Source organism: Echeneis naucrates, chromosome 2 (genome assembly GCF_900963305.1).
Source record: "Echeneis naucrates chromosome 2, fEcheNa1.1, whole genome shotgun sequence".
Taxonomy (NCBI): domain Eukaryota; kingdom Metazoa; phylum Chordata; class Actinopteri; order Carangiformes; family Echeneidae; genus Echeneis; species Echeneis naucrates.
The window spans coordinates 7,144,818-7,158,836 of record NC_042512.1 but is presented as its reverse complement, the minus strand read 5'-3'; the positions used below and the strand labels follow the sequence as shown (position 1 = coordinate 7,158,836).

Below are 14,019 nucleotides of genomic sequence, written 5' to 3'. Positions count from 1 at the left end.
TTTGTTGTCTCTTTTCAGACCCAGGTAGGTTTGGAGGTCTACCAGGTCCAATTCTCTCCAGATGTCCACTCCCCTCCAGGTCTGTCATCTCCAGTATAATTCCCTCAATGAACTGTGGGAAAAAGAGTTGGAACCTGTGCTTTCTCACAACAAGAAGGAAGAAGAAGAAGAAGAAGAAGCAGAAGAAGAAGAAGAAGAAGCTGGAGTTGGGGGGGCATTGCTGTGCGTGGTTGTTGTGGCCGAGTGGTTAAGGCGATAGACTAGAAATCCATTGGGGTTTCCCCGCGCAGGTTCAAATCCTGCCAACAACGGTTGGTTGCTGTCACTGTATGGTCTGATTTCACGCTTCTTCATTTTGCTGTCACAGTCCTGGTCTTATTGGATGAATTGTTGGAGTTACTGCCTTTACTCCGGACGCCCAGCACAAGAATCATGTGTTCATCATCAGCCATTGGAAGAAGCTCTGAAACTTTCTTCTGCAGTCAGAACTCATCCACCTTCAGACTGGACATCTTCTGACTGTAGAACTGGAGCTTTTTATACATCTCACTGCAGCACAATAAAGTCCTCTGTGAGTATTGTGTGTCCCACAGTGTACATGACATCTGCGCAGCAATACTTCCACCTGCTGGAGATTTAGTGTTACTACAGCTGTAAAACAAATCTGAACATGAACTCCACATTACTGATGTTTGAATATTGGAAGTATAAAGCACAGAACAAATCACATTAAGAATGCAGAAGATGTTACATGAGTTTATGTCAACAACCTTAAACTTCAATAAAGAGGTACTGCTGGGATTTGAACCCAGGATCTCCTGTTTACGAGCCAGGTGCTTTGACCAACTAAGCCACAGCACCACTCTTAAAATGCTTAAAATATTTCAACATAAGTAGCTGACTTACCAAATTTTGTCTCCTGTGAAAAGCAGCCAATCAACAAATTTCCTTCTCCCAAACCCAGCATGAGCCACAAAACTACTACTGCGCATGCTTCACTTGTCAATATCCTGCTCGATCCGGCTTGTGGAAGACTCATGGTTTCATTGTGCATAACGTCTTCATGGTGTCACCTATCACTGCTGTGATAGTCTATAATGTGAACCACTAAAGGGAAGAAGCTGCATCGCCTGAACAGGGACTTGAACCCTGGACCCTCAGATTAAAAGTCTGATGCTCTACCGACTGAGCTACTCAGGCTTCTGATTACTGATTCCAACTTGGCTTGTTGAACCAGCCAGGGCACCCGACCTGATACTGCAGGTCATCCCTCTCTCTCTCCCTGTTATTCTTCATATTTGATCATAAAATCTTTAAGGTCATAATGTATTGACAGTCAGTAATCAGTACTCTTATTGTGTATGGGTTGTGAGCTGTGACTGTTGCCAAAAGTGCAGGTGACCTAAATTCAGCAGGACAGGCAGCATTATCAACGGGCTCATCTCATCCAAAAGGTTTCATCAGACAGATCGCTGTTTTCGCTATCGCAGGAGCTCAGAAGCTATCTGGTTAGCTAAAGCTGCTAAAGCTGCCACACCACGCAGGGGATGTAGCTCAGTGGTAGAATGTGTGCTTTCCATGTATGAATCCTTTGGTGCAATCCCCAGCATTGCTAAACAAGCACAGGAAGTACTTGTTTTGTCTAACATGCTGATATTTCAACTGGCACGCTGACTGGTTGTGTGTCCAAAAGGCTTCAAAGACATCTTTCTACCATTCTGTCCTCCAAACCTTTGGACACAGCATCAAGGTTTCTCATAATGTGACATTGGTGTCATTACCATTCTGAAGTGTCCAAGGTGCTGGATTAAGGCTCCACCCTTTTAGGAGGCGTGGGTTTGAATCCCACCACTGCCAGTTGCCTACACTCCTCTGGATCCTGCATTCAACATCAGTTGAGTGTGACGACTGAGTTCTCAGTTTAACACATGATGGATTCTAGGTCTCCCACATGAATACCTTTTACACCATGCATTGCTTCTTAATGCTGAAATGAGGGATAAAAAGCTATGTAGGAAATGTCAAGGTGCCAAAGGTGCCACAGTTTCTACTAACAGTTAATTTAAAAAATTTAAATCAGTCAAAAATTATGATGATCTGCTATTTTAAATAGATTTGTTGGGATCAGCTGCAACAACACAACCCTAATCCCTAATCACTGCAGTTAACAGTCCTCTCATCATATGCTAACGGACCTCATGAATTTAAGAGAATCGTTGTCTGATCATTCTGTTCTTCAAACTGTTACCAAGACCACAGAAACTTCCTGCTGAAGGAGGACAACACATTTATTCAACGCACTGCTTGAAAAAAGTTTCGAGAAGGTTTTCAGAAAGTCTCAATTTATTATCCAACCTGAGTGTTGACTTGAGTTTTGAATTCAGGAAGTGCTGCTTGTTGGGGCAGCGTTAACTGACAAAAACAATAAAGAAGTAAAGAATCAATTTCTTCTTAGTATCTAACTCAGATCACCTCAGTCAGAGAGACAATGTTGATTCATTTCTGCAAAAGTGTTTCTCTTTGGGGTTGTCCTGTTTGGAATTTTGACAAAATATTTTATTTGTTTCTTGAGATCAGCTAAATTCATGAATTTGTCATCAACATTTCCTGAACTGAAACAAAGACTTATGATGTGAGATGTGGCTGGAATTGAAACTTTCTGCTGAAGGAGGACAGGGTGCATCATTTTAGTTTAAGATAAGTCAGGTGAGTAAAATAAAATAAGTAAGTCTGAAAGAGAGTCCATTGCAACGGTGGCACAAAGATTAATCTGAAACAAAGGCTTTATGTGACTTGGTGGATTCAGTGAGAGACACTGATGATTATTTTCTGCATCAATGCTTCTCTTTGGAGTTGTTCTTGTTCGATGGTCCACAAAAAAAAAGAAAAAGAGATAAAGATTGCCATTTATTTCCCATCCTTACTGTCCTAGCAGGCCACTCCGCTCTCTAGATGGAGGTTTACTTGTGGTTCCTCGAGTCTCCAAGAGTAAATCTGGAGGCAGATCGTTCAGTTATCAGGCTCCTCTTCTATGGAACCAACTCCCAGCATCGGTCCGGGGGGCGGACTCTTTAGTAACTTTCAAGACCAGGCTTAAAACTTTCCTGTATGACAGAGCGTACAGTTAAAAAGTCCTCTACTCTTTTGGTATGCTGCTATAGGCCTAGGCTGCTGGGGGAAGGACTGAGCTTCTCTCTCTCTCTCTCTCTCTCTCTCTCTCTCTCTCTCTCTGTCTCTCCCTCTTTCTCTCTAACTCCCTCCTTGCATGCGCTGATAAAAACCATCCTTCTTAAAAAAAAAAAAAACAAACAAAAAAAAAACCAAACAGTTTCACCCAGTTCTAAGCATTTATACTGCATTTACTAACCATGTTCTGCCAAAGTCTCTGTCTCTCCCAGTTCCTCTCCTCTCTCTCCCTGTCCTCATCCTGCAGGTGGTGACTCATCTCCATCCCATGTTCCTGCAACACCTGCTGGTCCCATATAGCATGAATTCTGTATTACAGCTCAACTCCATGAACTTCATGCAACAACATGTTCCTGCCTACACCCCCCCCCTCCAATGCCTGCCTGCCTGTCTCTCTCTCTCTCTCTCTCTCTCTCTCTCTCTCTCTCTCAACCCAACCGGTCGAGGCAGATGGCCGCCCCCCCTGAGCCTGGTTCTGCTCGAGGTTTCTGCCTCTTAAAGGAAGTTTTTCCTTGCCACTGTTGCCAAGTGCTTGCTCATCGGGGGATCTGTTGGGTCTCTTTAAATAAATTTATAAAGAGTTTGGCCTAGACCTGCTCTATATGTAAAGTGCCTTGATGTAACTTTGTTATGATTTGGCGCTATACAAATAAATCTGATTTGATTTGATTTGATTTAGATTCTTCTGTGCAATCAGCTGACTTCATGAATTCATCCCCAACATTAACCAAAGTGAAGCACAGCTCTGTGTTCTGAGAGCAGTAAGTGATATTTGTTGTGGCAGAGTTGGTGATTTCAAAAGTCAATCACAAGGACAGCAAGTTTTATCAGTGTTTTTGTGGGTGGGGGTGAAGAAAGTAGTTTGAAAGTCATGATTCATGATGATTCATGAGTCACGCTGCTGTGTCCTGGTATGAAGCACAGTGGTTCTGTCAATGTGTCCTTTCTTTCTTCTTGCCTTCACTGTTGGATTCAGTCATAGCTACTTCTTAAGGGAAAAGTTTGTGACCTCTAAAGAATTTTTTTGAAGTCCCAAATGTTACCTTAACTGGAGCATTGACGTGTGGATCAGTGCTTCTCTTAGTGGACATTATATTTATTTCCACCGTTCTCTGCAGTCATGTATGTATGTATGCATGTATTCAAACTTTTTTTACTATGTCTTTCTTATTTTATAAATGCATTTTGCAGAACAGAGTTGTCTTTAAAGTTTGTTATACATCGTGTATGATGACAATAAAAGCATTCTAATTCTAACTAATTCTTTGAGCTTGCTCTGGTTGAAATGTTTCTTGAGATCAGTTAAAAGCATCCATTTCTCATCAACATTTCCCCAAATGAAGCAAAGACTTGTGTTTTCAGAACAGTAAGTGTTATTAGTTGGGGCAGAGTTGGTGATTTCAAAAGTTGTTCATTCTGTCAAAGCATTAATCAGGACAGAGTTTATGCAACCATTTGGTAGAAAAGAAGTTTTGGTTGAAATAAAAACAACAAAAAAGATGGCCATTTTGAAAAGATTTGTTCAGATCAGCTGCAGCAACATTAATCACCAGAGTTAGCTGTCCTCTCACCATATGCTAACGGTCCTCATGAATTTAAGAGGATCGTTGTCTGTTCCTGATGGACTAAATGTGTTCTTCATTACAAACCATTACCAAGACCATTGAAACCGCCCGAACAAAGTAGACAGGGAGCTGTGGGAGTGGTTTCATTCAGGTATAAGATGGGCAAAAGCCTGAAAGGGAGTCCATTGGAACTGCAACACAACAAGGAAGTGGCTGCAAAGACTCTTTGGAGGAGATCATGTGAGGTAAAAATGAGAGGTAAATGTGACTTCTATTCTCTTTGCTCTCTTTTTCCCCTTTCAGTGTTAATTTACAAAAACAGTAGTAATTCTTGGAGCCATGTTTTCTTCAGATCTAACTCGGATCACTCCAATCAGAGACACTGATGAAGTCTTTGTGCATAAGTGCTTCTCTTTGGGGTTGTCCTGGTTGGAAATTGGACAAAAAAAATGAGGAATGCAATTCTGTCTTTTATTCAATCACCAGGACAACAAGTTTTATAATTTTATCAATTGGGGGTTGAGAAAGTAGTCTGAAAGTCACAAATGTTACCTTAACTTGAGCACTGACTTGACTGTTGAATTCAGTAAGTGCAACTTGTTGGGGCAGTGCTGACTGACAAAGACAACAGCAGGTTTGGTGGGAGCCATAACTGCCAACACAAATGCAGATAGCTTTGGTTGGAATATCAATAAAAATGTTGTCATCAACATTTCCTGAATTGAAACACAGACGTATGGACATAAAGCAGTAAATGCTGTTTGTTGGTGCCGTGTCATGCTAACGGTCCTCATGAATTTAAGAGGATTGTTCCTGATGGACTAAATGTGATCTTCATTACAAACCGTTACCAAGACCATTGAAACTGCATGAACAAAGTAGAAGATGTAAGATGGGTAAAAGCCTGAATGGGAGTCCATTGGAACTGCGACACAACAAGGAAGTGGCTGCATAGACTCTTTGGAGGACATCATATGTGTCATTTAGCGGGGTATGATTCTCGCTTAATCTCGCTAAATTAATTAAGTTCAAATCCCAGCAGACGCAGCGCTCCTGCAGCAGCTAAAACAGCGATCTGTCTGATGAAACCTTCTGGATGAGATGAGGCCATTGATAATGCTGCCTGTCCTCACTAGCTCCTCCTCTGTGGTGACCCCCAAACAGGACACAACCCATTTCCACCAAATTAAAACCCGCTCAGAGCCACAAAACTTATTTGGCAACCTAATTGAAGCTATTACATCTAGTTTCTTTAAACTTCTGCTTTGCAAGTTTTTTGGCTATTGTTGCAGCTTTTGTCGTCAGAATGGCCGAGCGGTCTAAGGCGCTGCGTTCAGGTCGCAGTCTCTCCTGGAGGCGTGGGTTCAAATCACACTTCTGACAGAAACCACTTTCATTTCACCTCTACTGATTAAGGTGTGTTTTTTGAGGACAAAGTTGTTTTGGTCTACTCTTGACCGCCCAAACTTTTAAAAGACAAAAATTCCTTTGACATGTCGAAATATTGCTACTCCGTCCTTCGAAAATGGAAACAACGGAAACAATGGAAACAACAACACATGCAAACAGAGAAAGGTGCTGGGTTGAGGTTCCAGTATCAAGGGAGACATCGTTGATGCCACAAAACCATCTCCAGTGTGAATACGGTGGATATGTGGGCAGAACTGACTCTCAGTCAGCTTGGGTGGTTTGGTGGTAGAACGTGCACTTGCCAAATGGGAGGCCTGGGTTCAATTGCCAAAATCCAACATATGTAAAAATTGTCATGTTCACCACAGCCACACTAAAGGTCTCTGGATAGAAGCTGTTAGGAAACAACTTTATTCTCCTTGTTTATCCACAGAGGAAGTGAAGTCACACACCACGTGATGTTTCTCTTTCCTTTCCTCCCTACATTACCTCGTCTGTGCAAGTATTGCATGCTGCTTTTTGAGCGTCTTCTTTTGACACCATGAAAAAAATCCATGAGGCCGTGTAGACACCAAAAAGGCAGCCTACAAACTTGGAGAGCACCAGCATTGATCCCAACAGTATTTTAACACAGAGCCTTCAGATGTGCAGTCAGTCTTCCTGGAATTCAGATATTTTTTAAAAAGGTAGCTTATATGTCAGACAAATTTGCAGCATGCAGCAAGGATTTCAGCTGTAAGCCTCAACCAACTGAGCTATCGAAGGGAGCCGTGAGCCTCCCTGTCATTTATCACAGTATGGGGATCAAATCCATGACTGTGGTGTTATTAGCACCACGCTCTAACCAGCTGACGTTGAGGATAATTCCGACTGGAATAACAGGGTGCAACTTAAACAGACTAAAGCAACCACCAACGAGGATGGGATTCGAAACCACGCGTGCAGAGCACAATGGATTAGCAGTCCATCGCCATAAACACTCGGCCACCTCGTCATGTTTGACACGTGTCCTGGAGTCCCCTGACAGTGGATCTCAGGACTCAATGATGAACCTCATTATTTACACACAGCACATTCAGGACATTAATGTGACAGTTTATTTTATGCTAAAGAAAATCCTTTGTTATTTGTCACAGTGGACTTGGCTCATCATATTTTTCTGACTAACTGGTATTGGAGTTTTAAGTTACTTATTTTGGCCTTCTCTTGTTGCCGTATCTCCAAAGAGCTGAAGTCTTGTGTAGAAAAAACAGAAAGATACAGTACGTCCAGATAACCTTTGAATTAAACGTATGTGAGGGTTGACCAAACAAAACAAAAGTTACAGGGTCAGATTATGGAAACAGATGATGTTCAGTTGTGTCATGGTTCATTGGTAACAACTAACATTTTGTAGATCAGTAGCATACCATGGTTGGCTGTGCAGCGTTTGGATGCTCCAATCAGTCCGAGAAGGGTTTCCACATGTATGGATTCCCCAAGAACCATGAGGGCTGGAAAATGTAGTGTGTGTGTTTGTGTGCGTGTGTGTGTGTGTGTGTGTATACAGATACAAATGCAAATAAAGATAAGTATATGCACCACAAAGGGCCTCTGATATAATATAGAAATTGTCAATTAAAACGAGGTATTGATTTAATCATTTTACTCCTGGAGATACTTTCACAGCTACCAAAGTTGTGAGAACAAACTAGCAAACAATTGGTCACCTGCCAAAATAAAAATATATATAATCACACTGTGCACGTGCAAATAAAGATCAGTATATGCATCACGGTACCACTTTGGGTTCATTTAGAGAACATGCGCTGAAGGCTGGGGAATTAGCTCAAATGGTAGAGTGCTCGCTTAGCATGTGAGAGGTAGTGAGATTACTGCAACAAGTGAACTAAACACAGCAGGTCCCTCGGTGGGCTTTGGAGCCTTTTGGTAAACAGAAGCAGGACTATTGTTGTGTATGGAGCTTTGACTGTTTCCTGAACACATCATAAACTTAAGCAGCTGCTCTCCTGCTCACATGTTCTTCACACCATCACAAGATATCGATGGTGGGTTGGTGGACCGGTGGACACTTTGACATCAGAGTTTCTGACATGGATACAGACAGACAGATCCAGTGTCCCAGAGAGAGAGGAGGCCCGCTGAGCTGTCGTGTTCTTCTGTGAATCAGACAGCAGAGACTGAGACATTGCATGCTAAATATAAATGAAATCACAAACTCAACTACTTGTTTGGCTGTTATTGCATCATTCCATATTTGGACATGTCAGTTTCACATTTGGAGTGGTAGGGTGACAACTGAAAGCTCTGGATAAGTATTACTTAGATACGTTTTCAAGTTTTAGTGGGAAAGCAAACATCTCTCAAGGAGTTAACCTTGAGTCTGGAGCCTTAGACCACAGACCATCCTGACATGTTCGTCCAGCTGCCAGTCTCTGATGAGGAAACAGAAACCAATGTAGAGGAAAGGGGCAGTGCAACTGTGCTAACATTAGCATGTAGTGTGAGGATGAAGTAAACTGTAAATCTCACTTTGAGCAACGTAGAACATTGTTTATTATTTGAAGCAGCTCTTCAGACACACAAGTGACACACAACTGTGAGGAGCACAAGTGTTGACCTCTCGCACCCTACACATTCAAACCCCAGCAGTGCTGTGGTTCATACTTTACAGTATGTTTTCAGTCAGACCTGCTGATCTGCAGTGATGGGCTGTGTGTGCCCCCTGCCAAACACTGCATGTTTTCACATGGGGATGGGGGGGGCTGAAATTACAAAGGGAGAAAGAAACGACAGAGGGAGGCTTGTCACTGTAAATTACTGTGATGAGTGCTGATTCTCTCAAATAAGAATCTGTTTAAACCAAATCAATTAAACATTTGGACACAACTTTCTGACGGGCTGTCATTAGTCTTACTAAAGTTTTCCGAGCATGAAAAGCGGTTAATCACCAAATTTCCTTCTGCTGAACAAAGCTGTAATAAAGGAAGTGATGAGCAGGAACTCCACTGAGAGCGAAGCACTGCAGGATGTCTTGTAGCCAACAACAGAAGTGCCACTGCAGCACTCTGTTGTAAGCCACCCCAGATGGGACTTGAACCCACAATCCCTGGCTTAGGAGGCCAGTGCCTTATCCATTATAATATATAAACAGTTCCAGTCGCTTCTGTCGGCAGAACTCAAAGGTATCTGGCAGGACCATGATTGCCTTTCGAGCTTCATTAACAGAGTGCACTCTACTGTGGAGGTCATGACAAAAAAGTGGGAGGAGTCTTTGATCTCTGTGATGTCATTAGAACCTTTGTGACATCACAGAATCAGCATCTCCTTTGATGGTTACTGATGGAACAGGAAAAGGTCAGATCCTGATATAATCTTGTGAATCCACAAGTATGCCTTTCTTTGTTTGTGTACCAACAGCCTGAGCTCTGGTTCTGACTTTGTTTTGATGAACCTCATTATTTACACACAGCACATTCAGGACATTAATGTGACAGTTTATTATATGATAAAGAAACTTTGGTAAGAGTCATGATGGTCCGCCACGTATGTTGGGGGTATTTTCAGATCCAAAATACATCCCTGTACATCAGTGTGGTGCTGTGGCTTAGTTGGTCAAAGTGCCGGTCTAGTTCAAATCCCCGCAGTGCCTCATTGATGAAGTTTAAGGTTGTTGAGTTAAACTCATGTAACTTCCTCAGCATAAGTTCCATTAAAAAGAAAAATAATAAAAATAATAAAACTCCAGAGGACACTGTGACCTCAATGCAGCGAGCAGAGTGGCGCAGCGGAAGTGTGCTGGTCCCATAACCCAGAGGTCGATGGGTAGAAACCATCCTCTGCTATTTATACACACTACATGAGATTTTCAGCAGCACTGATTAACAGGAAAACATGGAGAATGTTGTCTGTCAAATCTATAATATTGATCGTTGTAACCTACAGCTGATGAAAACCCAAAAATAGTTTGTTTCTACAACATCTGACTTTAGCAACAAGGAACTGCTGGGATTTAAACACAGGCTGCTTTAACCAGCCAACATACACAACCTTTATCTGCACTGAAATCATTCAGCCTGTTACCGGCTCAAATCCACAGCACTCTACTCAGCTGTTTTTGTTGGATAGTATCTGGTTTGGTTTCACCTCTTCCACAAAACTTTGGAGAAGGTGTGTGTCCAGGTTCCCAGGGATGTTCTGTGGGAATATAGAACCATCCCATCACTATACACCAAGATACAAAGAAGCTGGACTTGAGAGTTTGTGAGGTTGGATGCTACACGCTGATTGTTTGTGTGTCCAGGACGTTTCAAGGACATCTTTCTGCCATTCTCTGCTCCAAACATTTCGATGCAACTTTCAGGGGTCAGAAACATGTGGCATTATTGCAGGCAAGCTAGGCAGGACATGTGGTAGTGTGGCCGAGCGGTCCAAGGCGCTGGATTTAGGCTCCAGTCTCTTCAGAGGCGTGCTTCAAGTATATTCTTGAAGTGTTTCTGACCATTGCTGCGCATGGTTGTTAAGGCAATGGAGTAGAAATCCTTTGGGGTTTCCCCGCGCAGGTTCGAATCAGATGGTTCCTCTTTTCATCTGCTGCAGCAGCTCAGAGCCTCTGTGGTTTGGGAAAGGTCCAAAGAAGATGTAGATCAGTGGTAGACGTTCATCAAAAAAAAAGGCAACTCAAAGCAGAAACACTGCTCAGGCTAAAGACCAGACCAAGGATGGCGTAGCAACATTTCTACATGTTGATATCTGTTATATCTATAACATCTAACATTAGGCGGAAGGCACTGCTGGGATTTGAACGCAGGATCTCCTGTTTACGAGACAGGCGCTTTGACCAGCTAAGCCACAGCACCACTCTGAAGTACATGTATATACAGAGGATCTGGTGATGGAAGTGTAATGTGTATACTGCAGTTGAGGTTGATGGTAAAACAAACAGAGAATGAAGTTCTCTAATGTTTTGGCCTCTTTTTTTAACTCACCTCAAAACTTCACAATGAAGTTACGGTCTAGTACCACTCGGCCACCTCGTCATGTTTGCTGAAGATGTGGTCTGAGCACGGTCTGGTCTTGAGACTGAGCAGTGGTTCTGCCTTGAGTGGCCTTTTGTTTTGGTGAACGTCTACCACTGAGCTACAGCCGAACACGCTGACTGATTGCGCCACAGAGAAATGCAGAACTTTTCCTGTTGCAGCCTGCTATTCCAGCTAGAATTATCCTAAATATCTGCCTTTAAGGCCATCGTGAATGATTTCTAAATATCTTTGAAACCTGTTGATGGTGAACTCAGAGGGGGCAAAGCTTAGCTTGCATGCTAGCATGCATGCAGGGGAATTAGCTCAAATGGTAGAGCGCTGGCTTAGCATGTGAGAGGTAGTGGGATCGATGCCCATGTTCTCCACAAGACTTTAGCTTACCTGAGCACTGACTTGGCTGTTGAATTCACGAAGTGCTACTTGTTGAGGCAGTGCTGACTGACAAAGGCAACAGCAGGTTTGGTGGGAGCCATAACTGCCACCACAAAGTGAAAGTCGCAATTAATTACGCAACCTCAACGTTTACTTGAGTTTTGAATTTAATAGTGTTATTTCTTGGTGCTGTGTTTCCTACCAAACACAACAAGTCATGGAATTGATGTCTTCTTAGACGTTAGATGACTTCAATTACAGAATCTATTGAGTCACTCCAATCAGAGACACTGATTAATTCTTTGTCTTTCGTTCTGGTATTTCTATTCTATTTCTATATTGTAAATGTCATATATATATTATAATATAATGTATATTATTATATTATAAATATAATATATATTAAATAATGGCAGAGAGAGAGATGACCTGGCAGTGGTGGGATTTGAACCCATGCCAAGAGACTGGAGCCTGAATACAGCACACCTGTGTCACCTGTGAGAAAGCTCAAAGCTGTGTCCAAAGGTTTGGAGGAGTTCATGGCAAAAAGATGTCTTTGAAGCCATTTGGACACACAACCAGTCAGCGTGAAGCATTCAACCTCACAATATTTCATGGTGTGGTTGAAAGAGGAGGCAGAAAAATTGGAAAATGGAGGTCATAAAAAGTCATTTGGCAAGAGTTATGGGGTACTTCGGGTGAGGTCAACTCTGACTGAGATGCAGAATGTCCTGTTTACAAGACAGACACTTTAAGCAGCTCAGCATCAGTACTGACAGTTTGTGTCTGTATCGTAGAGGAAGAAAACACAAAGGTCTGTCACAAAGGTTCTAATGACATCAAAGAGATCAAAGACTCCTCCCACTTTTTCTCATGACCTCCACAGTAGAGTGCACTCTGTTAATGAAGCTCCAAAGACAATCATGGCCATGCCAGATAACTTTGAGTTCTGCAGACAGAAGAAAGAACCAAACTGAGCGAGGAGCCAAATGTTTGTTGGATCAGGAATCCTGAAATGTCTCTCTTTTGTGCAGTCAGGATGTCCAAGCAATCTCAGACTGTCCCTGTTTTACCAGCAGCCCTACAAGTGAATCTGTCTTTTTCTTTTGTCCTCAGTAAAATAAACTGCATTTAAAAGCTTCACAAAGTGAACAAGCTTCCAATGACAACCGTCCCAAGTAAAGTCTCCATATTGTTCAACTTTTGCCCAAATGATTCAGTTGTGGAACTAATTTTCACTCCTATGCCGATGATCCCCTCCAACGAGACAACCACCTTTTGTTACTCAGTGTGATTCAACTTTGTTAAGATTTGGCAATATATATGAATGAATCTGATTTAATTTGAATCTGTGATTTTTGTTTTGGTGGCATTCAGAATTTATAATGAAACTAGTTGTGCTAACTCAGACGTGGCTGGATTTGTGAAGTAATGTCAAATCTGTAAATATTAGTCAAAGAAGACAAGAAGACGAACGCACTAATGGCTCCCTTCGATTCTTCAAATCTTATGATTCTTGCTTAGAGTGCGAGAGGTCCCGGGTTCAAATCCTGGACGAGCCCATCTGTTGCCTTTGAGTCAATATGGGTGCCAACTGTTCCACCACGGAGCTGTGTGAGGTTTGCTGTCTGGTTGTTAGTTGCAGTATCTTGGCAACTGAAGCAAGAGCAATGGTAGTTTTGTGGCTCATGCTGTGCTGAGGAGAAGGGATATTGGTGATTGACTGCTTTTCACTGCTTTTCCAGAAAAGACAAACTGTTCTGTGTATTTCCCTGAAGAGCTGCCTGACTGTGTTCACACCATGATTCCTGCCATCACAGTTCACCTTTTGTGTCTTTCTTTTGTTATCCTTCACAAAATTTTATTTGATGGCACAGAGGCACGAATAGAAAAATGGTGGGGGGGCTGTGACTTGGTTCCCATCATTCATATTAAAGAGCCGTTCAAGAGACTCTCTGTGATCTCTGTGAACATAAATCTTTACCTCGGTCTTCTGATCCAAAGTCAAACACCTTGTCCTTTGGGCCATGTGGGGTCTGAGTGTGGCCCATTTTAATGTCCTGTTGTCAGTTTAGTGTCTGTTCTTGTCATATTTCATTGCTTCAACATTCATCAGGATGAAGGCAGCATCAAGCAGCAGAGGTCAGTGTTGGCCATGACCTGAGATCACATCCACCTTCTGTGGAGGAGATCTGAAAAACCTCACTTGTTTCTGTAAAATGGACACAGTTTAGTCCGTTCACCTACACACAGCTGACCAACCACGAAGGGACTCGAACCCTCAGTCTTCTGATCCGAAGTCAGACGCCTTGTCCATTAGGCCACGTGGTCACTGGTCGATGGTAACGTCCCATTGTCAGTCAGTTAGCTCTGCCTGGATACAACAGTGGTCAGGGCTGTATGATGTATGTTTATACTGAAACACTGACCAACGATCCATGTTG

At 42.5% G+C, this 14,019-nt stretch overlaps 6 non-coding genes across 6 annotated transcripts; 2 read left to right on the top strand and 4 right to left on the bottom strand.

The window, feature by feature from the left end:
- The first annotated feature begins 229 nt into the window (after positions 1 to 229).
- On the top strand, positions 230 to 311 carry trnas-aga (transfer RNA serine (anticodon AGA)). Its single transcript has one exon. It is a non-coding gene; the product is annotated as a tRNA-Ser (tRNA).
- A 476-nt stretch (positions 312 to 787) lies between these two features.
- Positions 788 to 861, bottom strand: trnat-cgu (transfer RNA threonine (anticodon CGU)). Its single transcript has one exon. It is a non-coding gene; the product is annotated as a tRNA-Thr (tRNA).
- Positions 862 to 1,127: 266 nt separating this feature from the next.
- trnak-uuu (transfer RNA lysine (anticodon UUU)) lies at positions 1,128 to 1,200 on the bottom strand. The gene has a single exon. It is a non-coding gene; the product is annotated as a tRNA-Lys (tRNA).
- A 4,851-nt stretch (positions 1,201 to 6,051) lies between these two features.
- trnal-cag (transfer RNA leucine (anticodon CAG)) lies at positions 6,052 to 6,134 on the top strand. Its single transcript has one exon. It is a non-coding gene; the product is annotated as a tRNA-Leu (tRNA).
- A 4,812-nt stretch (positions 6,135 to 10,946) lies between these two features.
- On the bottom strand, positions 10,947 to 11,020 carry trnat-cgu (transfer RNA threonine (anticodon CGU)). Its single transcript has one exon. It is a non-coding gene; the product is annotated as a tRNA-Thr (tRNA).
- A 2,813-nt stretch (positions 11,021 to 13,833) lies between these two features.
- On the bottom strand, positions 13,834 to 13,906 carry trnar-ucg (transfer RNA arginine (anticodon UCG)). The gene has a single exon. It is a non-coding gene; the product is annotated as a tRNA-Arg (tRNA).
- Between the last annotated feature and the right edge of the window lie 113 nt (positions 13,907 to 14,019).